The sequence below is a fragment of the Gnatocerus cornutus genome, chromosome 9, assembly GCF_029298725.1.
Source record: "Gnatocerus cornutus isolate USDA-ARS CGAHR chromosome 9, icGnaCorn1.1, whole genome shotgun sequence".
In the NCBI taxonomy this organism is placed as follows: domain Eukaryota; kingdom Metazoa; phylum Arthropoda; class Insecta; order Coleoptera; family Tenebrionidae; genus Gnatocerus; species Gnatocerus cornutus.
In genome coordinates, this window is record NC_142241.1 from 14,226,870 (window position 1) to 14,244,059 (window position 17,190).

Consider the following 17,190-nt stretch of genomic DNA (forward strand, 5'->3'; position numbering starts at 1 on the left):
TTGAACAGGGGCGCAGTATTAACGTCGGGGCCAATTTAATTCCAACTCGTTGTGAGTCATGAGGGTCGACAAAGAGCGAAATTTCGATATTTTTCTTCGGTGTTTATATTGGCGGTGGCGTCGAAAACAAGCTTGATGTCTTAATTGAGGCGGATTTAGACTGATCCCTTGCAAATTGGTTATTTTAAAGCTATATATCGCCGTAACGATCGTCTCTGGATGTGTTTTGGATGTTTGTCACTCTTTCCCGTGCGTAGGTGAACAATTTTATTTACCGAATCCCAGAATAAAATCCTTTTTTACGGCGACCGGTGAACGACCTCAGCTCCCAATTTTGCTTTTATTAAAGAAAAACCAAAAAAAAGGAACTCGACCTTGACGTATTGTGTTCCATCCACAGAAATGACGTCGCTGATATATCAACGGCGAACAAATATTTATTATCTTTAGTAATTGTTAGCTAACCTTCAAACGAGCTATAAATACGATTATCATAATCGAGAACTACACTAATTTATTACAGTCGGAGACGAATGGCAAGGTTGCAACGGTCGAAATTGAAATGAAGATGAATCAATTTTGTTTAGGACAATTATTTAACCTTGGCTGTTGTGATGGACGATGACGCATTGCCACTCCTACGTTCGTTTTTTCGTTTCGTTTCAGCGGTTTCGAGTTTGGGGAAAATATCCTCCAAGGTCCGGGGACTATGTAAATATTTAAAAAGATGCTGTTTATTACCAAGAGGACTTTCCTAACGCGTAATAAACAAACGCCGCGGTTTTCATACTTCCTAAAACTATGCCAAATGAACTTGATCTCCCTAGCCAAATCCCAGAGACACTTTTCAAAATTGCAAACTTACCTGCGCAACCGAAGAGATGTTAGAGCCGCTCTCACTTTCAAAAACTCGAGGATTCAGCACCATAACCGGCAATTTGTGCTAATGGTCTCGCATGCTTTTATTTATCATGGTCCGAATTGATCCGATTCTTAGCCCCTTTTCTAATCGGATTTTCAAAGAAAATATGACCTAAAATTATATCACCTGAGGTCAACTTTTTAAATCACTTTGTAGCTTATGCACAGTAACGACCCATAAATTTTCACCGTCAATGCCATTTTTAATCACAATAGCAAGTACGATGTTACATTGACGATGTGGTTGTTCAAGCTTGAAATCGAAATTTTCAAAGTTCTAATTCAAGTTGTTCGATTCCGGCAAACATTGAGAAACTCCTGTTTTACGACAAATTTTCAGATTTTAGATTCGAATTCTGATATGTAACTTTATTTATTGACGTACGTGAATATATAGCCCAGTTTTGGATTCTACGTGAAATTCTGGATGCAATGAGCACCAATACTTTAAGGTTGCTTAAGAAATAAGCGAAATATCGACCGAGTCTGAGTTAGAGACCGAAAGACAGCTAACTTCTACATTGAAAAAATTAAAATTTCCAATTCGAACTATCGAAGATTCATTTCTAAGCCAAACAATTGCGAGAAAGACGTTAGATATTTGCCATAATTCCGGAGATATCAAGCAAAATCGTTTATAAACCTCCAAAATTTTGGCCCTCTGGCGACAACCCAAAATTTCAAACGCCTCTAACTCAGTTATTTGTTGACGTACGAGAACAATAAGGATATTTTTGGATTCAGCGCAAAATTCTGCGTTAAATGATTCCATATAGCTCAAATTTACGTAGCAAATAAACCAGATATCGACCGAATTAGATTTTCAGAGGGTGATTTTAGGTTTTCGCGGCGAAAACTGCGTTTAATAATATTTAGTTATACAGGGTGGCCCATCTAAGACTTTCGGGCTCAATATCTTTGTTATTTATGAACGGATTTTTCCAAAATTTAAAATATAATTTCTTGAATAGGTAAGGATGATATGACATTACCAGCGTCATCCTTGTCTTAAAAATGTTAATTTTACTTGTCTTAGTTTAAATTTTAATTAGTTAAAAGTTATGTCATTTTATAAAACAGCAATAATTATACGCGTGTGCCAAAAATCAACCGTCTAGCAAGTCAAGTTGCCGAGAAAAAGACAAAAAAGGACCTCAACATTTCCAAAAGATACTAACTGATAGTCGGCTATGAAACAATTGACTTCTACAGCGAGTTTAGATTTTGGACATCCCTGACTTGTTGATGAATCCGTGACATTCATGACATTTGTGACATTCATTTGAGGTTATGTTTATTTTTGAGCATTATGATGAGGACTATTGATTTAAACATGCACATTCACGATTTTTTATCTCGATCTTTTAGTAACTAATCACAATGCATTGAACCGAGCATCGTTTCTCGACATTTGTGATATTTCTCGTTCGAGGTTATGTTTACTTTTAAGCATGATGATGAATATCATTCATTTAAACTTGCGCAGAACGATTTATCCCGATCTTTTGAAATTGAAAACTAATCACAATGCATCAGACAGCGTTTTGGTGCAAAAATTTCATAGGCACAAGGAAATGTGAGCGAAAAACTTGTTGAAAGTTGGTCGTCCAGAAAAATGATTGCAGAATGGTTCGTTATGAGGTGCAACTAGTATTCACGACTTCTTTAGCACTGTCACAGGTTTATTGGAAATGGAAATTCAGTGACACGTATGCAGTGAAGCGATTTGACTCATTTATGATTGCATTTGCGTTAAAACAGTAATCTCATTTATGATGGAGACAGAATTAGATGATCACAATACTTTACTTTGATTAACAAATAATTTGTTACAAGGTATTTTATTGTAAGGTATGTACAAAGTTTTAACAGTGAATAAACTATACCAGTGACAATTATAGCAATGTAACACCATATTTTCTACAATAGTAATGAACGAATGTACAAAAATTTACAAATGTATCAGATATTTACACTGTTACAACATGTCTCTGTACTTTGGACATTTATAACAAGTGCAAATAATGCTGGAATATTGTAAGCGTTTGGTCACTGCCATTTTGCTTGTTGGCGATGCGATGAGATTTGGCTTTTTTTTACTAGCAACTCATTTCTTGAACTTTCTTGTAACGAAATGGACACAAACAATTAGGGGCAGCATAAGTTTTTGGATATGTTCTGTGATGGCGAAGAATGAAATTTGAAGCCCCTTGGTCCGAGCAAATCGCTTGTCGCTTTCAACTGGAACAATTGCTTCGATGATACTAGTCATTTTCCTTCGCTGAACACTTACCATGTAATGTTGCGGCGACTCTTCATCGAATTCATCAACAAGCAGGGTTTTGCACTTTTAGCAGCTTGGTTACTGTCCGTCAAACATATCCACCCATGTTAGAAGAATCCAAGTGGCATAGTCGTTCATGGTGGTCAACAACACCGTCCAGAACGTTCTGCAATCGTTCTTAATGCTTGCAGCAGGGTACGATAGGGTGTCAATAAGAGTCCTTTACATGTTTTCATCTTTTGGCGGTTCATTGAGAAAAAACAGGTTCAATATTGAAAGTAACAGTCCGTGTTGAAGTACTGCATCATTTTCAGTGTGTTGCTTTCAGTCTTGTTCGTCTTTTTTCACTCGTCCAAGTTATTAATTGGTTGTTTAAAGAATTATCCCATTGAAAGAGTCGACCGACGATACTTTGTTCGAAATATCATGTGTGCAATTTTCATTAGAACGCAGTTATAAATGATGTTCATTGTCATTTTGTTTCATTTTTTTCTTGCACTACTTCTTTGACTCGTTATTCTTTCTTAGTGAGAAATTGTCTTGATACCGTGCAAGCACATTTTTTATATGATAATAGAGGGGGTATAGTGGTCCTAGATCGTTAGGTAGTTCGCAAGGTTTGTTGAAGCAACAAATACAAGTCGCAACATCATGCACCATATTCAGTTCGAAAACACGAATCTGAAATATCAGATGTAAACAGTGTTCCTACAATTTGCAATGACCTTAGAAAATGTAACTCTCTATTATGCGTTTTTGGTGATCCAAAACCGCTTAGTTGTCGGTAAGTACATGTATCTGATTTCCATCTTACTTATACGTCTTGGTATCATTAGTTTGTTTCCTATTCAAAGTTTCATTTGCTAATCTTTCGAAACGGAATATTAATGGTACTGTACGATCAATTTGGACTTGAAGAAACTTTCTTGATAACACCTTTTAGCATGGCGGTCTTGAAAGTGTGCAGAATTGTGCCTACATTTGTCGATTCGACTTTGTTTCTACAAATCATAATTGAAACATACGAATTTATTAGTCGCATAGCCACTAAATACCACAAAACTCCGTTTTGACATGGGTAAGCTTGTCTTTGCCGTTGCTCCTGTAGGTTCTAAGCCACTCAACGATACAGCATTCTTCGTTACTTTTGCATACCAACTATACCGACTGCACCAGCATTTTTCGATAGCAGCACTACGTCCTAGATTTCATACGTATTGTGAACCAATTTTGACTTCTTGACTACGGCAGTTCACATATTGGAGCTTCGAGCTTAATCTACTTTGGATTAATGACATTATTAAACAAAAGAAAAATGTTAAAAGTATCTAGTACCATACATTTTATAGGCGCGGTAAAGAAGTTTGCCGAAAAAGGATGAAATCAGCTAATTCTGTCTCCATCATAATTGAAATAACTGTTTTAACGTAAATGCAATCATAAATGAGTCAAATCGCTTCACTGCATACGTGTCACTGAATTTCCATTTCCAATAAACCAGTGACATTTCTAAAGAAGTCGTGAATTCTAGTTGCACCTCATAGCAAACCAATCTGCAATCATTTTTCTGGTGATAACCAACTTTCAACAAGTTTTTTTACTCACATTTCCTTGCACCAAAACGTTGTCTGATACATTGTGATTAGTTTCCAATTTCAAAAGATCGAGATAAATCGTTCTGCGCAAGTTTAAATCAATGATTTTCATCATCATGCTCAAAAGTAAACATAACCTCAAATGAGAAATATTACAAATGTCAAGAACGTCACTGACGTCAGCGATTATTGACAGACCGAACGCAGGGATGTCCAAAATTGGGCGTGGGAAATTATTTTTTTCATAGCCGATTATGATTTTGCATCTTTTGGAAATGTTGAGGGTCTTTTTTCTCTTTTTCTCGGCAACTTGACTAGCTAGACGGTTAAGTTTTGGCACACTCGGATAATTATTGATGTTTTATAAAATGACATAAATCTTAACTAATTAAAATTTAAAATAAGACAAGTAAAATTAACATTTTTAAGACAAGGATGACGCTGGTAATGTCACATCATCCTTACCTATTCAAGAAATTATATTTAAAAATTTTTTAAAATCCGTTCATAAATGACAAAGATATTGAGTCCGAAAGTCTTAGATGGGCCACCCTGTATATCGATCGAAAGAGCAGCTCAAGATCTATCAACTGGCCAAATCTGAGATCGATCGAGAAAGTACTTTACGAGGGGCGATCAAAAAAACGAAAAATTGAAAATTTTTTTTGCCCAAAAAATCGACCATCAAATTTTGCATTTTTAAGGACGGATTCTATAGTAAAATGACCCGAGAAAAACGATGGTGGAAACCGTTTGTCAAAATCTTTTGTAGTTTCGGAGAGCTTTGAAAATTTTCGAACTCAAAATTCAATATCCGAAACTTTTATCGCTTATATAACTGAGTATTTGTTGACCGATCTTAACGAATTTTGCCTTTTTGGATTCTACGTGAAATTCTGCATAAAATGAGCACCAATACACCTCAATATTGCTCCGTCAATAAGCGAGATATCGCCCCGGTAAACAATTTCCGAACACTTCAAAGAGAATCAAAAATCAAAATAAATCAAAAGATTTGTTAGATTCGCGCCAAATTAGCATTGTTTGTTTATTTAAATCAAGTCAAACTCAGTCAAATTTTTGTTCTTTTAGCAATTTTAATTTCGCGCTCGGAATCGTCGCTTGTCCAGGTCTGTATAATTTTATTTTCGAACCCCGGACTAAATGAACTTTTCCGATTCAATCAAGAAATGACGTAGGATTTACCCGGCAGATGTCTTTAAAACTTGCGTAATTAAATTGCTCGCATGTCGCGTGCCATATTCGCTCCATATTTCGCGACAGGTTTATTTAAGAGAAATCGTTCCATATTCTACACCTGTAGCAGGTGTCCACCTCATCAAAAAACTCTTGAAAATGTCCACATCTGCCCTATTTCTCTTAATTTAGTAGGTCGCAAGTCGTCGCATTCATTTCCGGCCCTGTCAATATTGTCCATTCTGCAAATCCTTGGTCTTTGACCGCGTGCTAAATTAATAGTTTCCTTATTAATGAATAGTTTCATCCTTGGTTATGTTTAAACAAGTGATTCACTAATTTGCTCAAATTAAAAAAGAAATGTCAGGGCGTGCCAACAAAAGAAGCGAATCGGAAGACGCCCTTGAACGCGCCAAGGCCGCAAGAAGCGCTCCGGTGGGCCAACAACCGCACGCACCTCTTGGACGACCTCCACGAGCGTTCGATAGCACGCAGACAGAACGAGGGTAAAAAATAGACAAGTTCGCGGCGGGTCAAGGAGTCTCACAACACCCTTCTTTTGATTCACAAACAACGATTTTTTTTTTTCGGATAAGTGAAACATTTCTAGCGCGGTGGGTCGTCAAGCAATTAGAAAATGACCTCGGACATTTTTAACTCAAGTACACGGCCATTTTACAGTGGAAGTTTAAATGCAAACTTTGAAATAATAAACGCGCTGAAAACGAAGGTTGGTTGCGTCATTCTCCCTTTTCGAAGAAAGGTCACAATTTTAGATGATTAGGAAGTGTTGCAACCGCGACTGTTTACTGTCCTTTGGAGATCAATAAAATTCATGACAATCGGCGGCTGTGAAATCTGAGCTATGTTGGCAGCACTGCTCTCGCTGGTGTGATTTCCCAACAATGAAACGTAGGAGGAAATCCACAATCCACATTATCTCTATGAGTCAGGCCGCGGGAAAACAGGCGGCTCAGAGAATTTTCCTGCAAGGAATGTACCGTGCGCAGGCATCGTCCTTGGGGCCCTGTTGGGCGACATTTTTAGCTAATGGACGTCAATCGAGGATTGTTCGAAGTACAATTGATGGCCAATGTCACACAACGCGTATTATCGACTGATCGGCCAAGGTCAGATTGTTGCGTCGGGACGCCGTGCGTCACGATTACGTCACGCAGGGTGGAGACCGTTACTAGGACGACGTCCGCTGACGTGCTTCTAAACTTGAACTTCACCCTTTCGCGAAATTTTGCAAGAGTTTGAGGCGCATATTGCGAAAGTCTCGTTTTACGTCGCATTGTTTTGCAAAAATCTTATCAATAATATTAATGTCTGCCGGTTTTAATTGGATACGTTTTCATTTTCCGGTGATAAAAATAACAAACTTATGGCGAGGCCAAGGTTGGATTAAATTGCTTGCACATGCATTGTGCTTTATTACATATTGGACTATTAATAATGTGAGTTACACACTTCAGGAAGTGTGGCGAAGGTATCGGCCCACGTTCGTGAAACCAACGGTTTTTACCTCATTCGAGGTTTTCCACTTGGAAAATGCGGAATATGGGGAAATTTTGTTTACCGAACTCTATTTCGTCGGAAAATCACGCACGAAACGTGCATTTTTTCACGTCAGCACATGCAGAGTTCCATCCACCAAGGAAAATTGACCGGAAAATTCCCACATTTTTCACACCTATCGTATCTGATAACACCAGTTGTTATCAACAACGTAAAACACTGACCTTCCTCGTTCGCTTTCGGGGAAGAACCTAATTGGGAAAGAACTCAAGATGCATTATTACAGAAGAAACGTCGCTGAACTGTCATATTGACTGTCATTTTCATTCAAGAGTTCCTCGTGTGATGCCAGTCCTTATTAATTCATGTAGCAGATAAAAAGGAGTTTGGGGAATTCTACAAATTCTGCGTAAAATGAGCACTAATACTTTAAGATTGCTCTATAAATAAGAAAAACGATTCCGAAAAGGGTTGTTTGATATTTGCCATATTTCCGGAGATATCGAGTAAATTCGTTTTCGAACTCCAAAATTTTAGCCCTCTGGCGACAACCCAAAATTTCAAACGCCTCTAAGTCAGTTATTTGTTGACGTACGAGAAAAATAAAGATATTTTTGGATTCAGCGCGAAATTCTGCGTAAAATGAGCCCACATAACTTAAACTTCCCCATCAAATAAACGAGATGTCAACCGAAATAGATTTTCAGAAGGTGTTTTTAGGGCCATTTTCAAGAGGCTGTTTCTGGGCAAAAACTTAGTTTAATACCATTCAATTATAGATCGATCGAAAGAGCAGCTCGAGATCTATCAATTGGCCAAATTTCAGATCGATAGGGCAAGTAGTTTACGAAGGGCGATCAAAAAACAAAAAATTGAAAATTTTTCATCGATTAAGTCGCAAAATTTTTTTGCTCAAAAAATCGACGAACCATCGAATTTTTGACTTTTGAGGGCTGATTCTAAAGTAGAATGACCCAAGAAAAACGATGGTGAAAACCGTTTCTCAAAATCTTTCGTAGTTTCAGAGATATTTAGCTTTGAAAATTTTCCAACTCAAAATTCAATATCCGAAATTTTTATCGCCCATAACTCAGTTATTTGTGGACCGATCTTAACGAGTTTTACCTTTTTTGGATTCTACGTGAAATTCTGCGAAAAATGAGCATCAATACTTTAATATTGCTATCGATATCGACCGACAAGAAGTCGCTCCAGATTACCGAGACCGAAGACTCAAAAATGCATAAAAGTTCAATAGCAATTTCAGAATTCAAAGAGAATCAAAAGTCAAAGTAAATCAAAAGATTTGTTAAATTCGTGCTGTAGTTTCGGAGATGTGCATTTTTTCACGTCAGCACATGCAGCCCAATCACCAAGGAAATTTGCCCGGAAAATTTCCACATTTTTCACACCTATCGCATCTGATTAAAACCAGTTATCAACAACGTAAAACACTGACCTTCCTCGTTCCTAATTGGAAAAGACCTGAAATGCATTATTACAGTAGAAACGTCACTGAACTGTCATTTTTAGAATCATTTCCATTCAAGAGTTCCTCGTGTGATTCAGTTCTTGTTAATTCATGTAGCAGATAAAAACGAGTTGGCATACATTGCATATTTCATTTATCATAACCGTCATAGATTATATTACCAATTACGGAAAAATTAATTGGATTTTTCACCATCATTTGGTTATCCTGTGGAGCCGAGTAGTTATATTTTCTGTAGCAAACAATAACGCGGAAGGAAACATCACCTTGTCACTTTAGACGTTCAATGGTGGTATTTACAGTCGCGGGCAAAAAATTTCGGTCGTCAATGTCACACTTTTGACAAGGTTCGTCGTTTTACCATAACCAATAAATGCGCGATACTTATGCTATTTTTTTCACGAAAATGCCAAATCCTGGCTGATTGTTTCGCGGCGGTGTATGAAAGGCCGAATTTAAATCGCAGTGAATATATTCGTTGCGAAACCGGCGCCAAGTCATGACCTGAAAATTGCATTCAATTAAGCATGCACGCCCTAGTAAGCTTTCCAATAAGCATAATGTTATCGTAGACACTTGAGTACCTACAACTTGTGAAATAGTCAAAATTGTGTCAAAGTTTGATTTGTTTCCTGGTCAGATAAATTGCGCCACATGTTGCTGAAATATGAAGGATCTGCGATAAGATTTTTTCGTTCCGATAAAACGATCTAATGTCCTTGTGCCACCTGGAAATCGTTTCCACCATGGCGAGGTTGATTAGACTTGCGTAATATAATAACAAAGATCGCGAGCAATTGTGCTCGCAAACATGTTTATTAGAGGAAATGCGACTTTAAAATTAGGATTTGGCAAAAGGGAAGGATCTCGTGCGCTTGAATAAATTATTCGTGTAGCATGTAGCAAATATGTGCTTGTTGATAAGCAAAGGTTATTATTAGTACAATAACCTTGAATGTGCACTTGAGCTCTTATCAGTACGGAGAATTTTACGCCACTAATCCTCAAATACCACACGACGTAATTTATAATGAGCGAGTCATATCCGCCCGTGCCAATATTTGGCATGAGTACCAAAAAACCCACTTTTCATGGTCATCCCCCACCTTCCCCATCGTTATCCTGGCGAAAATCAATAGTCCTTGTAAAGGACAAGTCGCAATTTCATTCGATTCCTCGGAATCCTACGTGGGTGAAGTCCTTAAAAGCTTTCGGAATAAATTTGCTCTCATCCCTCCCGTTCCTTTACCCCCACGATTTTCCGCAATATTCCTGGAAAGCTCGTGCCCGGTCAAGGACAGCCGGGACCCACGAACGGGGAAGCTAAAAGAAAAACCTCATCTCATCCGAAGCAATTTCCGTCAACTTGAGGCAAAGCGTGATTTCCAGCTATGAAAATTAGAATTTTGTCTCTGGTTTGCTCGCTCATTCATGCTCGACCTTCATTGTGTAACAGGGGGTGAGTAGAGCAGGTCAAGGTTTGCTACAACCCCTCCAATGACGGAGGGGGTGAAGGTCGCAAGGGTGGAAAACTTGCGCAAGCTTCCTAATTCCGCCTACTCTGCGTGGGTTTCACAGTGAAAAACGCGTGGAAATTACGAAATAAACTAACGATTCGGGCAAAAAAACACGGAAGTTGGATAGTTCAACCGTTCATTTTCACAGATTTTCATTTCCTCGGGCGAAATACACAAAAATAAATCGCATTGTTGGCTTCCGGCTTGAAATAGCGACCCGGCAAGGTGTCACTCATCCCACTTCCCGGTTTAGATAGTTACCTAAAATGGCGCAATGACGCCATATTGAATTTACTACCAAAAGTATTTTATTCAGCTCGAATTTAGATAAATACTTGTATTACATAATAATACGTCCTTTTCTGGGTACGATTACAAAAAAAACGGAAAAATTCGGCTTTCTTCCTTTGGCTTACATCATCATCAATAATACAGTTTTGTTGCACAAAAACCCATAAACTTGACAAAATGTCAACATTTGCATACTGCCGCTTTTGTAATAGAACGTGGAATTTAACTAGCTCGATTTATTGGAGTTGGAGAGGTTGAGAAATAAAACACTCTGTATATAAACGAAGGATCCTTTGTTTTACTTTTGTAAAAAGGTCCAGTCACCTCTAAAATTGTCTTTAATTGTTGACCAAACTTCACAATCTGACCAAAAAAATTGTTTGATCACCGACAATTTGGCGTCGCGACGCCTAAAAACTGAATTTTTCGAGTTTTTGAGTGAAAAAACGCTCCTTTATTAAGTTAGTTTTCAAACTCATGACATGGCATTTGGAGACTACGTTTACACCGAATTGTCACAAGTCACTCACTCATTCTTATGAAGGTTAGTTTAGATCAAGCTGGCCGTTTTTCATGTTTTGGACACTAAAAACTGTTAAAGAACACCAAAAGAGCGACAGAGACATCACCTAAATGACAGATGACATTTTGACACAAGTAGTTGACAGATTGGTGTAAACGTAGCATTCAACTGTGATGTTATGAGTTGAAACTAACTTGATAAAATGGTAATTTGGATCACAAGGGCCGAAAATGCTCTTTTGAAGACGTCAGCAAAATTTAAAGAATGAAAAAAATTCTCACTTGGTGACTTTTACTCTTTAAGGTTGCTCTCCTAATAACTGTTCTGGAAATAAAACATTCTAACCTCGTTTAAAATACCTCTTGGGTCAATTGATGACAGTGCGATTCCAACCGGTAAACAAAAAAATATCTAGTTTCTTTTTTGGAGGCCTAGGCTGCCAAACGCCGTTTTCCGGCCTATTTATATGTCTCCAAAAACATTAAAAAAAGCCTAAAAACTCATTTTTCTTCAAAATATTCCTCAAAAACTCGAAAATCGACAAAAAATTATATTTCTAAAGCCTCGCGACGCTCAACTATTGGTGATGACGATTTTTGCGTCAGATTCTAGACCTTTGTCAACTATAAGCGTGTGCAAATTTTCAATTTTTATTTTGAAAATTAAAAACGATTTTAGAGGTGGCCACAATGTTGCCGTTATACAGTCGATGAAAATGACTCTGAAGGTTGAGGCAACATTAAAATATTATTAAAATCCCATGATTGGAACCCAAAATCCGTGGGATTTGATTGGTAAAACCGAAGTTTATCCAAGATAAGTCTTTTTTGAGCTTGACCCGTAGGAGTGAACGTTGCGGACTATAGCAACTTCGGAAAATCTTGCGGTTTGCTAAAAATAGCCGCCACATTCTGTCTTTTTATATACCAGACCGCGATCGCACCTATCGTGGTCGGACTTTGTCCCCAAAGAAGGAAAAATTTCTCTATAAGATTACAAAACAAAACATGTTTTCTTCCAGTATTTATTTCAGGCATATCTTTGTTGTCTTCCCACGCATATTCGTCCTATCTGTACATTCTAGATGGGAATTAAGTATCGAACTACTATGGGAATTTATGAGAATTAAGATAAAGAAGCGCCTCAGCACGTGTAGAGCTGTCATCTCGAAAAAGATAAGAACTGGAATTGGCGAGAAAATTTGAAATTCTGATGTTTCGCAAAGGTCAAGGAAAAGGCCAGATTTGGCCGTTTTTTCAGCGTCCAACAACGCACTTGTTGCCGGCGCCATGCAATTTTCCTCTCTAAAGACCACGATAGCGAAAATACTCACGACATACTGATTAGAAGTAACCTTGACTGGTGGTTAGAGTTCCGTTAGTTTGAGCAAGGTCGCGAAATGCTGTCAGCAATACGTTATTTCATAACAATCGTTCGATCTATAAAGGTTACGCAAGGTCCTCTTCCCGCACGCTCTAAAAACTTAGAAAGTAGCGAGGATGGTACCGATCGCATCTCCCACGCGATTTTCTATGAAATTAAACCATTTTTTACAACAATTTCCCTGTGGGAAAGTAAAACAATAGCTTTCACTTTTACCATCAAAAAGTAGGTATCTATGTCGACTGGTTCTGTTACTTTCTCTTTCGGATCGACATAACTGAATAGAAGCCCCCTCTAAAAAACACAATAGACCTTAAATCCGTCCGTTGTAAAAATTTTATTATTGTCCGCCTTTTCGTTTAGAAAACGACCCGAATTGATGTTACCTTGACCTGGCTCTACATGACCCACATTTTCGGGGAATCGTCAATACCTACAGTACACTTTTGTACACTCTCACTTCATTTTTACAATACCGATCGATTTTATTTTTCCTTGACATTTCTACATTTTTTACCACTTTTATGCTTCTTCTAGTTCCGTATTCTGCATACGCGGAATCAGAATATACAAAATTCATTTATTCGACGTGACGTGACCTTCCGTAATGGTCATGAAACTGTTTGAATTTTCGGTGTTTGCGGACCTTTGTCAAAAAAGTGGGTTATCAAATTGTTAAATAAAAGTGGCCTTGTTGGAAGGTGATTCGGGGAAATATCTGATGGGGGATTATCTGGTCGATCAAGGAGTGACATGATAATGGTACTTTGTAGAAAATTGATAAGCGGCCGAGGTTGCGAAATGGCAAATATTTAATGTCACGGCAGGTATACTCGCGAAAGTTTACTCTGGCGGCTGGGGTAAATAATCGAACACTTATTATTTAGATTGTTTTTGGCGAAAACAAGCAATTGTGGATCAAGTGTTCGCAGTAGATCTATCTGGTTTAGCTTGAGAACACTTCATTTTAAGTAATTGGATATCATTTGAAAGTCAATCAAATTGTAGCCAACCTGTATATAAAAGGTGTATGTTTTATGGCAAACTCTTTTTAATAGAGTTGCGCTTGACACGGATAGAAAGATGAATTTCTATAAAGCTCTTAATTAAGTCCTATAAAATCTCCCACAAAATGGCGTCCTTGGATTCGAATTGCATTCTACCTTTTTAACTTAAGCCATAAGGCTCTGTTTATCGACTATATAATTCCACCATAACATTTAATTTGTTTTCTAATGAAAACAAATTTTATTAGCCGTAACTTTGATTCAATGAAACTACACCAAAAGGATAGAATAACTTTTTATAACTATGACCGTAAGAGTCTTTTTTTAGAGTATATGAAGGTGAATTCTTCCTTGTGCGTCCCGTCAATCAGTCGAGTCCATTGTTAAACGAATCAATTATTCGTTCGATAAAAATTTCCGTTCGATTTGAAAAAGTGTAATCAGAACAGTTAACCTTGGACTTGTATCCAACCCCCTTCATTAAATAATGAACTCTTTTAATACAGAAACATGTCAATTATTCGAAGGTCGAGCGAACGTCGCGTTTTATTTTTACTTGTTTGAATTTCAATGGCATTTCCTTGTGGGTGCGTCCATGTTTGGGAAAAATGGGAAACTGGAGCGTGTAATGAAAATTGATCTGGATGGGTCCTTAACACTGTTATCAAGTGTCCCAGCCTTGTGGTGTTATTCAATCCAATTGGGTCGATTCAACCATCTCTGAATGCAGGAAACGAAAAGTGAAAGCCCATAAAATGCTACCATAGTGGAGGTCGAAGGTGACGGAAGGTTGAAAAGCAAGGTGAAATCACTTTCCATAACCAGGAAATCGCGTTAAGGAATCTAAACATTATGGGAACAAGAGGAAAAAACCAACGATCTTGACATTTGCAAATGCCACCTACACCCTTAAATTCAACCTGATGTCACGATGGCTCTTGCTCTTGAACTTAAGCCAACCTTGAACTAAAGCCAGTTATTTATTTATATAACGGTACCGAGCCGGGATTTTCACTGTGGAATTCGCTTCGAGGAAAAAAACACCAACTCCAGTGATGACCTTCTGGCAATCAGTCGTTTTGGATTAATTAAGGTGTTTACTTGCGAATGTTGGCGGCTCCCAAGAGGCCCCGGGCGACCTTCCCCGTGACCGCGAGGCCTTGGCATTGGGGCGCCGCCCTAAATCAATACCCAGGCACCGAATCCTTGACCTTAGCGCTCTTCCACGTTGCAACTCCAAATCACCACCACGGGAAACGGGGAGAAGAGGCTAAATCGAGAGAAGGTCGGATTATGTAAAACGGCTATTTTTAAGCAATAAATCTATAAAACGATGCATGGCGTGTTACAATAAACATGGGCAAAAATAGGCGACTTTCGTGATGCGGGAAAGTTACGGAACGGGCGCACCCACACGCAGGAAAGCTGCGAAAATAAATACTCCAATTTTAATTTATTACATAATTGAAGAAAGTTGGGGGATTTTTTTGGGGGAATTTATCGCACTGGCGAGTGATGAGCTGCAACAGGTCGAAAACGCTCGGTGATGACTGCTCTTACTTATTTATTGACCTTTTGGACCATCACTCACAACAAACATTTTTGACAGTCGACAGGGCGTTAGGTATAGTATAATTTTTGACTCCTTTATCTCTAACATCAATTTTAATGAGATTTGTGATACTCATTAGCGGCAAGAAAATTGCCTTTTGAATGTCTAGGCAGTCAAACGTGACATTTCGAATAGCTGGTTTTATTTTGCAGGTTGGCATCGCTGCATAAATGTCAATTGTGTCAATTTGTGTGCAGATTTGGAGGCCAATGACCTTCGAAAATAATAAAGGTAAATTAATTAAGTAAAGATACCACCAAAATTTGCTGAAACACATTTTAATTTAAATTAATCTGCAATCGTTTGATTTGAATCGAGTGCTACCAACCTATTTCCCAGCTAATGAATTCCCCTAAATGAGAAAATGACGTTTCAAATTCAAAAGTCAAAATAAATAACTATTAATAATTGTCGGCGCCCAAAATTTCGCCCTCCGGGCTCGGATTTAAATACTTTCCTTGCATTTCCAAATGACCATTTTCTAGCCTAGTGAAACAAATAACTATTTACAGTGAATCGTCTAAAGTCCATTTTTTTATTAAAAACCACCAACACCGCACTCTCCCACCTCTGTACAACCGGCAACGTCGTCGATGGTGACTTTTTGGTGATAATATCAAATAGGTTAGCTGCCTAATTGACAATTTGATTACACAAAACCGCCTTTCAAGCTGTGCCGAGTCTTTTCACTATTAAATCATTTGATTTGCAATCCAACAGGCTGTAAAAGAAATGTTTTTAACGGAAACACTGCCTAATTTTCAGAAATGTCAAATTTTGACAACTATTTTCTCACCAAAAATCTCCCTAGGCAACGTTGCCGGTTGTAATGCAGGGGAAAATTGCGGTGTTGGTGGTTTTTTCAAATTCAAGAATTACATTTGTATTTCAAAAAAACTGTCAATTTTGACAGGTCTGTGCGGATATACTCATATCACCCTAGTGACTTTTACTTTCGGAAATGGATGTACGAAAACATCAACCTTCGGAGTCATTTAACCTCGCCCTTCTTTGCAATTTCACTCAGACTTCCAAAAGAGCATTTTCCGGCCTTGTGATTCAAATTACTATTATTTTAGGTTGCCCAAGGAAAGTGTTAAGGATCAAAACACCTCTCAATCTAGAAATTAATTTCTTTCATTCAAATTAAACTTCTGACATTAGAAACGTCGATTATCAAAAATACAATTTATTCCCAAACACCAAATTTCGTCAAAAAATGCTGATGCGCGTTTCGATAGCAATGCTACCATCATAAGAGCGATGATTAATTTAAATTAACACCAAGAATTGATCCAATAAATTTCTGTAGAGGAATAGAAACGTCAACTGCCCATTTAGTTGCCACTTTCGCCAACCTTAGTAACTTTTATGTTTTGAGATTGGATATTACAATTTTTGTTTTGAGAGAAAATCGGACCAATCATAAAGAGTGAAAACAAATTAAAGCAAAAATGAGGCAACATGCATAATTCAATTGTTTTTGTTTACCGTTTAGCGAAAGCTTAAATTCTAATTTATTGAAAAAGAAAAAACAATAGCAGGCTAAATTGCACTCAAAAGACACGTGCTGGATCACGTAAAAAGTGCGCTAATTAATTGATTAAGTTAATGTGCATTGAACTTTATTCGGCGTGATAATTCTGACAAATGCGACCTTATTTTGCGGATTTTCCTCACGGCGACGTGATTTATCTCGCCTTAGTCGTCGCCTCTGGTGACTATACCGCGTTATGAATTTTCTCCGAAATGGAAATGAGCGTTGCCGAGACCTTGTCCTTGCAATTATCGCCTTGCTTTGGCGTTTCCGTAATCTGCCGAATGTCATTGATAATAATTTTCGACTG